Source organism: Melospiza melodia, chromosome 17, assembly GCF_035770615.1.
Source record: "Melospiza melodia melodia isolate bMelMel2 chromosome 17, bMelMel2.pri, whole genome shotgun sequence".
Classification (NCBI taxonomy): domain Eukaryota; kingdom Metazoa; phylum Chordata; class Aves; order Passeriformes; family Passerellidae; genus Melospiza; species Melospiza melodia.
Genome location: NC_086210.1, coordinates 8,824,847 through 8,836,034, shown reverse-complemented (window position 1 = coordinate 8,836,034; position 11,188 = coordinate 8,824,847). Strand labels below are relative to the sequence as shown.

The 11,188-nt window shown below is 52.2% G+C and overlaps 1 non-coding gene across 1 annotated transcript; it reads right to left on the bottom strand.

Annotated features, from left to right (window-relative positions):
* Nucleotides 1-3,637: 3,637 nt before the first annotated feature.
* LOC134426238 (5.8S ribosomal RNA) lies at nucleotides 3,638-3,790 on the bottom strand. Its single transcript, XR_010029943.1, has one exon. It is a non-coding gene; the product is annotated as a 5.8S ribosomal RNA (ribosomal RNA).
* Nucleotides 3,791-11,188: the final 7,398 nt, after the last annotated feature.

The following is an 11,188-nucleotide window of genomic DNA, read 5'->3' as shown; positions in this document are numbered from 1 at the left end:
CCACCGGCGGGAACCGCTGGGGCAGCGGTGCGCAACAATGATGGCCGCCACTGGGGCGCCGGCTGTGGCAAGGCGGAGGGTGGGCGGAGGGGGGGAGCAGGCGGCGCCCGCCACAGCCGGGGCGATCCACAGGAAGGGCCCAGCATGTGTCCAGAGTCGCCACTGCACGCGTGCACACCCCGGTGCCTGGGCAGGCCACGCGGAGCGCACTCACCCACGAGCAGCACCTCGCCCAGCTGCGGCACGCGCCCAGCCCCGCTTCGCGATCCAGCCCGACCGACCCAGCCCTTAGAGGCAATCCTTATCCCCAAGTTACGGATCCAGCTTGCCAACTTCCCTTACCTACATTGTTCCAACATGCCAGAGGCTGTTCAACTTGGAGACCTGCTGCGGATATGGGTACGGCCCGGCGCGAGACTTACACCCTCTCCCCCGGATTTTCACGGGCCAGCGAAAGCTCACCGGATGCTTCTGGAACCACAATGCTTTCCAAGGTGAGGGCCCCTCGCTCGGGATGAATCCATTCCAGGGCGCCCGGCCCTTCACAAAGAAAAGAAAACTCTCCCTGAGGCTCCCACCAGCTTCTCTGGGATCGGTTGCATCACCGCACTGGGCGCCTCACGGCGACCGTCTCCGCCACTCCGGATTCAGGGATCTGAACCCGACTCCCTTTCGATCGGCTGAGGGCAACAAAGGCCATCACCTGCCCTTTCGGAACGGCGCTCGCCTATCGCTTAGGACCGACTGACCCATGTTCAACTGCTGTTCACATGGAACCCTGCTCCACTTTGGCCTTCAAAGCTCTCGTTTGAATATTTGCTACTACCACCAAGATCTGCACCTGCAGCAGCTCCACCTGGGCCCACGCCCCTGGCTTCGAGGCGCACCGCAGTGGCTCTCCTACTCGTTGCAGCCTAGCCCCTGTGGGCATCGTACTGCCGGCGACGGCCGAGTATGGGCCCGACGCTCCAGCGCCATCCATTTTCAGGGCCAGTTGATTCGGCAGGTGAGTTGTTACACACTCCTTAGCGGATTCCGACTTCCATGGCCACCGTCCTGCTGTCTAGATCAACCAACACCATTTTTGGGCTCTGATGACTGTCAGCATCGGGCGCCTTAACCCAGCGTTCGGTTCATCCCGCAGTGCCAGTTCTGCTTACCAAAAGTGGCACACTGAGCACTCGCATTCCATGGTGTGGCTCCACGCCAGTGAGCCCGCCCCCTTACCCATTGAAAGTTTGAGAATAGGTTGAGATCGTTTTGGCCCCAAGACCTCTAATCATTCACTTTACTGGGTAAAACTGCCCATTGCCGAGTGCCAGCTATCCTGAGGGAAACTTCGGAGGGAACCAGCTACTAGATGGCTTGATTAGTCTTTCGCCCCTAGACCCAGGTTGGACGACCGATTTGCATGTCAGGACTGCTACAGACCTCAACCAGAGTTTCCTCTGGCTTTGCCCTGCCCAGGCATAGTTCACCATCTTTCGGGTCCTAGCACGGACGCTCACGCTCCACCTCCCCGGCCCCACGAGGGGGCGGCAGGCAAGACGGGCCGGTGGTACACCCGGGGCTGCCAGGCGCGACACGCACCCGGGATCCCACCTCAGCCGGCGTGCGCCGGCCCTCACCTTCATTGCGCCGCGGGCTTTCGACAACGGCCCCTGACTCGCGCACGTGCTAGACTCCTTGGTCCGTGTTTCAAGACGGGTTGGCTGGGTAGCCGACATTGCTGCGGACTCCAGGCGCCCCAGCGCGGCCCGTGAGCCTGGCCCAGCGGCGCTGCGCGGTCAGGGCGCACTGAGGACAGTCTGCCCCGGTTGACAGTGGTGCCAGGGACTGGCAGGCCCAGCCCCCACACCCCTGCGCGAAACGCCGCGCTGTGATGATGCCGCCCCCCCTCCACCCTTGTGAGAGGCAGGGAAACGATGCCCCCCACCAACACCGCCGATGTGGGGGGAGGAGGGCGCTGCAGCAGTCCTTTCCCTCGGCCCCGGGATTTGGCGAGACCTGATGCCCGAGGGCTGTAACACCTGCTGCTGCTTGTGCGGCACTGGAACACCTGCCCGTCGGAGGCCTTCCCAGCCAACCTGGAGCCGGACGTGGCGCACCATTGCAGAGGAAATGTGCCCGGCCAGGGCCAGCTGCCGGCTAGGCAGCAGTGCCCGCACCAGCCTGCATCCCCCAGCCCGCCCCCGCAGACGGGGTTCGCCCAGGGGACAGAAGGGAGGCAGAGGTGAGGTTCCGCTGAACCCATGCCGACCGCAACTCGCCCGGTTGAATCCTCTGGGCGGACTGCATGGGCCCCACCCGTTTACCTCTTAACGGTTTCACGCCGTCTTGAACTCTCTCTTCAAAGTTCTTTTCAACTTTCCCTTACGGTACTTGTTGGCTATTGGTCTCATGCCAGTATTTAGCCTTAGATGGAGTTTACCACCCGCTTTGGGCTGCACTCCGAAGCAACCCAACTCCGAGAAGCCCTGGGCCTGGCGTGCCGGGGGCCGCTACTGGCCTCACACCATCCGCAGACTGCGGCCTCGATCACAAGGACTTGGGTCCCCCGAGAGCGCCGCCAGGGATTGGGGCTTCTGTACGCCACATGTCCCGCACCCCACTGCGGGGCAGGGATTCGGCGCTGGGCTTTTCCGCTTCATTCACCATTACTGAGGGAATCCTCGTTAGTTTCTTTTCCTTGGCTGACTAATATGCTTAAATTCAGCGGGTTGCCACGTCTGATCTGAGGTCGCAAGGCCAAAGCTTGGCCACACCTCCTGGCCCATACAGCTCCTAAAGAAGCAGAATGCCAACAGGCCAACAGGCAGCCAGCTTCTCCCACCTACTACCCTCACCTTCCTCCCCCACTGGCGCCCACGCGCCAGGGGAAAACAAAGCCAGAGGGAGAGAAGCGGAGACAGAGTGCCCCATCCCGGAGATGAGAACCGAAAAGGGAGTGTGGCAGAGACAGCCCTGATGGGGGACCAGCCGAGTGGCGGCACGTGATGGCCTTGGTGGAGAGAGAGAGAAAAGCCATGGTGCTATTTGCGCCCTGAGACCACAACAGAAGAGGAGGAGGGCAGGTGAAGGGAGGAGGGGGTCGGAACATCTGTCCCCAGCGCTCTCGCCTCATGCGCACGCGCAGTGGCACAGTACCCCCGCAGTACCCACCTGCAGACAGCCGCCCGCGCGGGGGGGAGGCTGGGGGCGAGGCCTGCGCCTCATCTCCCTCTTGCCCTCTCCCTTCTCTCGGCCCATGGCGGTGCTTTCAACACTGTCTCTTACTCTCCTCAGCTGCCACCACCACCGTACCGCGGTACGGGCCCTGCAAGGACAAACTCTGCCCCAGTGGCTCACTCCAGGAGTGGGGAACTACGGAGCAGTCCCTGAGTCTGCATATAGGGGGATGAAAGCCCTGCGCGGCAACAGTGACGATGATGGCCATGACGATTATGATGCCTGCTGGGTCACAGGGAAAAAATTGAGGCTGCCGAGGGAAACGCATCCCTTGCCAAACCCCTGATCGCCTTCCCTCCGGGCACCAGTGAGCCGCCATCACCACCGCCGCTGACCACAGTCAACTGGCCTGTGAGGCAACCCCAGCCGCACCACCGTGGTGGCCGCTGGATGGCGACTGATCGTCAAGCAACGCTCAGACGGGCGTAGCCCTGGGAGGAACATGGGGCCACAAGTGTGTTCAAATTGTGGATGACCAATGTGTCCTGCAATTCACATTAATTCTTGCAGATAGCTGCATTCTTCATTAACGCACGAGCCGAGTGATCCACCACTAAGAGTTGTCTGGCTTTGGCACCAATCCTGCACCCGTGGAGGGGCTGGGACCGCTCACATGGGGCGCCCCTTTCTCTTGTGCTGAGGATGTGCGGGCGTGTGCCTGGCTTTGACCGTCCTTACTTGATAGTCAGGAGTGCAGACATAGGAGATCCAGCCACACTGAACTGGAATTCTTCCTCAAACCTCCACACTATGGTGGCACTGAAGGAGATCTGAGCAGTCTGGGTCCCACCTGGTGCACTGATGTCTTCCTCAGGCGCAAACTTGAAGCAGAAGCCCACGTTGGCAGTTGAAGGTCTATAGGTGAAGGGAGCATCAATATCTCCTAGGTTAATCAGTTTCACCTGCAGCAGCAAGAAAGCAAAATGGAAATACATGTGGAATCTTCCCTTCTTGTGAGTTATTGTCTAATGACGCAATTAATACCCAGAAATAGCAGACGATGCTATGAATGGCAAAAAAATACAACAGGACAAGTTCTGCCTTTGGGTTTTCCTGCAAAGCAGTGGCAGCTCCACAGAACTGGAGTCCACAACCCTGGGGTTATCCCATGGACACAGAGCTGTGCACCTCTGATCAGCATCACCAAGTTCATTCAGACCTGGCCCTGAGAGCAACGTGGGCTGATTGCAGCTGCGTAGGGAATCACCCCAGAGCTGCTGCTGCCCCACTGAGCACAGCTCCAACAGCACCATCTACTCATTCACCTTTTCCCATGTCATGAAAACAATACATTGATTATGAGGCATCAGCATCAAAATGTATAGACAGCATCATCTTTTGGTAAGAAAACTCAGCATGTCTTTGCCTCCCACAGCTAAACTTTTGGAAGTGTCTGGCATGATGTAGTGCCTCATTTTCTACCTCTTTCAGCTGCTCTCTCTTTGTTTTTTTTTTGCAAACTTGACACTATTGGGGAAGAGGCAAATAGGTAGAAAAATGCTTTGCTTTATTCCCAGGAACACTTTTCTCTTTCTAGAGCCAGAGATGCACCAAGGCTGAAGTGTGGTGAGGGACTGGTCAGCAAGGGAAAGAACTCCCAAGCCCTTTGCAAGGGCCAGCACTGAGCCAGGAGGCTGGATGGCTTTCCTGTGACTTGCAGCAATAAGCAGGAGACACTTGACTGGAAGCTGTCTGCAGTGGACTGAAGCTCAAAGGCAGCCAGTTTGTTCCAGCTGCTTCTGAACAGCCCAGTCCAAAGGTGCCTTGTGTCTGGCACTGCCACAAAAGCCTCTGAACATCCCTTTTTGACCCAGGCTTCGTTTCATATACCAAGGGGTCGTTTTGCAGCAAGCCTCCCAGCTGATTCCCAAAGAAGGAACTGGGGCTTCATGAACAACAGACACACCTTTCAGACCCTCCCAGATTTCACCAGTAGATCAAATATTCCCTGCTCACAACTGCCCAGGTCGGCAGCAATTCCACACTTCCACCAGGCTTCCTCCTGCCTCAGGAGCCACCAGGATCCACCCCAAGCCCTGCTGCTCAGCTCATAGACATGGGGGGTGTCAATGGAAATGTTCCCAAGGTTCAGAGTAGGAGAGCTGAATTCTACCAAGGGTCCTTGTCCTTCCCCTCTGAGCTGCAGGGGCAGCCTGCTCTCACAGCCTGGGGAGAGATGTCCATTGCAGTACAAACATTCCCTCTGTTATACTGGATTTTCCAGGCTGCCTCAGTGCTAGACCCTGACTCTGAGCTGGATGCAACCACCTCCTGATGCTGCAGGAGAGGATATGGACCCTCCTCTTCCCTCAGCCTTGGGGCTGACTTCTAATTTCTAACCCATTCCTTGGGCTGCTTTCCAATTTCAGCCACCAGTCCGCTGAGTTTAAAACATCTCTGCTGCCTTGTAGTGACAGGCCAAGGAGTTACAGGTATAAATTGAAAGAAAGGAAATTTAGCTTAGATATTAGGAAGAAATTTTTTACTCTGAGGGTGGTGAGACACTGGAGCAGGTTCCCCAGGGCTGTTGTGGAGGTTCCAGCCCTGAAAGTGTTCCAAGCCAGGCTGGATGGGGCTTGGAGCTACCTGCTCTAGGGGGAGGTGTCCCTGCCCAAAGGCCTTTAAGGTCCATTCCATCCTTAACATACTCTGGTTCTATGCTTTCCTTCCCATGCACTTAGAGGAGCTTTGAAATCATTCAGTGAAGGCACAAAGCTCCTACAGAGTTTGGCAATTGCCAAACTACCTGGCCCAGGAACACAGGACTTCGTTGCCAAAGTCCCCAACTCCTGACACTCAGCGCTGTGTTCTATTTCCACAGACAGAGCTGAAAGGGCTCAATTCCCACAAAGGGAGAGAGGCAGGTGCTGGCCAAGGCCGCTCCTTCTACCAACACCCTGGGCTCAGGGGGGTTCAGTCACCTCTGCTCTGCTGCTGTATGGGCACTGGGAGGTGATCCAGGCTCAGGGAACACATTTGTAACTCAGCTCCTGCTGCCTGATGATGGATCCATGTCAAATGGACCCATCATCCTGGAGGCCAGGGGCCTGCAGGGGCTGAGTGCTTGTTCACTAAAGCTGTTCTGCTCTGCAGCTCTCTGGCCTTTGGGGGAATGCTGTCAAAGCCATGGCATGAAAACCTCTCCCTGCACTGCCTGAGCTGTTCTGGGATCAGTCAGGCACACACAGCATTCTGAGCCCTGGCCTGGCACAGGAGACTCCCTGGGAGCTGCAGGGCCAGGGGGGATGTGCCAGCACTGCCCTGCTGACCAGGGACTCTTCCCAGCACTTCCATGGGAGCCCCGTGGGCTCAGGCTGGCACCATGGCTTCACTGAGGGGGAGAGAAGCAGGGCAAAGGAGCTGTACCTGAGATGCTTCAGTAAGCCACACTTCCATACTCCAGTGCTTCCAGGGGTTTGAAGGTCACCTTGATTTTGGCCAAAAAATTCGGCCCAATTTCTCCCTCCTACAGCAGAAAGAGACAGCAAAACAGTTCTCTTCAAACTTCACATTTCTTGTTTTCAACCACACTTCTGTAAGCCTCTGTTTAGAGCATTAGTAATGAGTGAACAACACAAGGAGCCCAAGGAAACACTCCAAACCCAGCTCAACACAGCGCTGGAAGCTCTCAATGCTCAGCTGTTCAGCTCCCCCTCTCCACAATATTCCTGCTGCTCTGACAAAGGCTCTTGGTCACATCATGCTGCTGTCAGCTACAGTGGGATGCAACTGCCACTGTGCACTGGTGGCTCTTCACAAGAAGAAGAGAACATGATCCCTGTCTTGGGTTGACTATATGATGCTTTTATCCCAAATCGTCTTGTTCTGTTTATGCTGAATAATAAGTGTTGCACCTTTAGGACTTGTTGCAGAGAGTGAAGGGGGGAGAGAAGAAGCAGCAGTTTGTTTTCAGACACTGCACTCACTCCTCCACACTCCTGCTCCTGGACTGCATTGTGTGTGGATGGACAGACAGTGGGACAGAGCTCTCCTTTGCTTTTAGTTAATTTAGCTTGCTGAGGCAAAGAAGTTCCCTGGACTGTGGGGTTTTTTTCCCTTTTCTTTGGACCTGTTCAAAACTGCTCTGGACTGAACACCAGAAGAGCACCAACAGCTCCACCAGTGGCCACCGGGCTGAGCCTGGCCTGTGACATTTCCAGCACCAGAGGGACTGATCAGAGACTGAGTGAGCTGAGCTGCAACCCAGGGAGGGACTTTCTCAGTTTGTCATCTCTTTTGGAGCAGCAAGGGGTTTTATTGATTAATACTGTTTAGGGTTTATTGTTTAATAAACAGGTTTTTTCTACTTCAAGGAGGTCTTTTCTCCAGGACTGGTTGGGGGCAGGAGCCGATTGAATCTTCTTTCCGAGAGGAGCCCCTTTAGGGGTTCTCTCCCAAATTTGCCCAGAACCAGAACCTGGGAAATAAAAATATTAGTTTAACCTGTATTGAAAGAAAACAGAGGCTGGCATTATTCTAGGGTTTACTCCAAGATGAGAAGTGATGTTGCACTGTGCAGGCACCAGGCATTCATTGTCTCTCACAATGCCAGTACTCAGAATCAGGACTCTGGTTGATGGCAGGACATGGTGGTTTGCAGAAACAGAAAAGGAAAAGGTTTTTTGCCCCTGTGTGCAGCACAACTCCAAAGGCCCATTTCAACCTTCCACCCTTGTGTCCAGGCTCACAGAGGACACTGGAAGAGACACTCAGAAATAGTGCAAGGCGTGGTTACAGGAGGGGATTGGCATTTCTATGATTAGCCTTAGGCTGAATTTGGCCTCACTTTCCCAGCAAACCATTGCAAGCTTCAGGTCAGTGTGTGAGCTGGCAGTGCTACAACAGCCTCTGCTGAACCTCACATGTGGGGGGAGCCCCTGCCTACAAGAACTGCTCCCTGTGGACACTGCAAGGACACGCACAGAGTGCCCTTGAGCTCAAGCCCTGGCAGCACAGCATGGCTTTGTCAGGCTCCCAACCCTGCCTTGAGCCTCCAGGGCAGAAATGCTTTTAGCATTTGGCATTTTTAGGCGAGCTCTGCAGGTGCACCAGAAACTCAATGTCCTCCCTCCCAGCACATCGAGCCAGCTGAGGATCTGCCCAGTGACCGCAGCCGGGGGTAGAGTGGGTGGGAGGAGGAAGAGGGGGAGCAGGATGAGGAGGAAGAATAGGAGGAAAATGAGGTTTTCAACTATCACTTACATTGGCTCAATGAAAAAAATGTCATCAGAGAACAGCATGGGGTCTTGGTGCAACTTTGCCTTCTCCCCCGGGAGCCTCAGGAGGGCAGTGTGATCTTCACCAGAGCCCTTCTCCTTCCCTGTTTCTTTCCCCTCCATTAAGTTTTCCAGCCACAGCTCTCTCGTGTCCACAGGAATCTACGCTGCCTGCAGCCACAGGAGAGACAAAGCCAGCAGACTGTTTAATAAGCCACAGATTGGCAGAGAGAAGTGTGAGTGCAGGAGAGCAAAGCACTTGGGGAGGAGCTGCAGTGTGAGAGATGAGTAATGCGATGATTTATCAAAAAGCAGGATGCCCCATTGCAGGGAATGATTGGCAGCTGACTCCATTGATTCACAAGGCTGAACAGTTGCTTTATTAAACTAAATTATATTACATTGTACTACACTATATTAAAGATGCATACTATACTACAAAGAATCCTAAAGAATACTAAAGAAAACTTGTGACTGTCTCCAGACGGCCAGGACAAAGCTTTTTCCAATTGGCCAAGGAAACAAAACAATCCTCAGCAGAACCCAACTGACAAATCATTGCAGGTAAAGAATCTTCCTAACACATTCCACATGATAGAGATAAGAATTGTTTTCTTTCTTTTCTCTGTGCTTCTCCAGGAAAAAAAAAAACTTGAGATAGAGAATTATGTGTTTCTGTTCAGAGAATGTGAATGCCACAATGATTGACTCTCACAATTAACAGACAAATACCATGTACAGAGGTTAAGAAAAATTTTTTTTACCCCCGCAGTTGGTATCACGGGACAGCTGGGGTTGGGATATTTGGGAGGGTCGGCTTGTCACTACGGTGACATCTGACCTCCAATCAAGATTTGAGGAAGTAAACTCCACCACTGCACAGTGAAGAAGGGGTCAATGGACAGAATTTTGGGAGGGGCTAAAGGGTTAAAAGGCAAAACCTCCGTTGCGTGGGTGAGCACATGGTGGGGAAAATCCTTTGCTCCTGGCGCCATAACATTTTCTCTATTCAGTCTTCTGTTGTATTTTTGATAAGGTTTAATAAACCTTTCTAAACTTATGAAAAGGGAGTGGCTATTTCTCCCAAGCAGCAGCTCCCCAGCAAGGGCTGACCCCAAGCCATGGGGGTCCCAGATGGATCAGAGGATAACTTGTTGTTCACTGGCCCAGCAGGGAGTTTTACTCCACACCTGCAAGCTCAGGAGAGGTTTCCAGAGCCAGCGTCCCTCCAGGGAACCTCCTGGCTCAAAGCCTCTGGCAAAAAACTGAGGGAGAATCCATCAGCCACTTCAAGTGGCTTTTCCTACCACTGAGCTGCTGGGGAGGCAGATAAAGGTCATGGAGCAGGACTTCCCTGGGAAGGGGAGACAAAGCTGGGTTGCAGCTAGGTGCTACCCGCACTGTGAAAAAGTCACATTATATGATTGGCTTTTCGCATATATGAAAACAAAACATTGGTCTGTTCTGTTTCAGTCTCTATGCAATATTGCATAGGGAAATGTAAGATAACGATTAGAAATCAATCAGATAATACACATAACCAATAACACATCTGCAGTCATACAGTTATCAATCACTGCAACACTGAACTGTCATCCCAGAGTCTGCGACAGCTGATGAACCTTAAAACAACAGAGAACTGGAGAACTCATGTCTGGATTCATGTTTCTCCAAACTCCCTTTGAAAACAGGCTCAGCTATCATACATGGTCAAATTGCCAAGCGAAAAGGACTTGAATACTTTTTGATGCAGAAAACATCTGGGTTGATTGTCAATCATTCCATTCAAGTAGAGCTAGACCTTGGCCAGAGTTCAAACTCTAATTGATGGACATCACTTAATACATTTTAAAACAAGACTGTTAAAAACAGCAATTATGAATAGGAAACCTTACAATTAAAGATCAATCAAACTATTAAAGAATTGAATCCCTCCGAAACTTCTGTCAGGAGAGAAATTCTTCAAACACAGCAAACCTCTTGAATTCTCAGCTGCAGTACTCTATAATAACTGAAGAAATAATAACTGAAGAAAACCACAAAACTGGCAATCTGGATTTAAAAGAAACCTAAAAAACATGAGTAGTTAAGAAACAAAAAGACAAGATTCTGAAGAGACACGTGTCTTGTAGATGATCACGCATAGAGACAGTGAAACACATGAAAGCTGGCTGTAAATATTACAACAATACCTTGATCATAATTCTTATAATAAATTCTGAGAATTCTCATTATATAATGAACTTATCAACAGGAAGTATTTGAAGGGGTTATGACAACTTTTCTAAAGTATTCATATAGCATTAATAACAATCCTTATTTATCAGTATCACCTATAAAATCCAAAAATAACAAAGGTTACAAACTCCATACCAGCAAAACTGTGAATCATTGGAGAATCAGCTGGTGACCCACAGATAGGATCTGATTGATATTTCTCAAATGCTCTGTCTTCAGAGACATTTCAGGTAATTGAATCATTACTAATACTTCTTTCTTTCTATGGTGGTTTCCCTCCCTGAGAGGCATTTTTCACAATAGAAGATTTCCATCTACCTCGTATTTGAAATACCACTGATTTGCACTGGTTTCCCCTTTTTTCTGTATCTTGGGAAAAAGTCTGTGTGCTTTCTCACTTTACACTGATTTTGGACACCTTTTTTACATGTCCAGCTTTTGCATCTGAAGCCTGATCATCTGGTAAATGCTGTTTCCGTCACTTCTGTGGGACCGGGCTGTTGAGG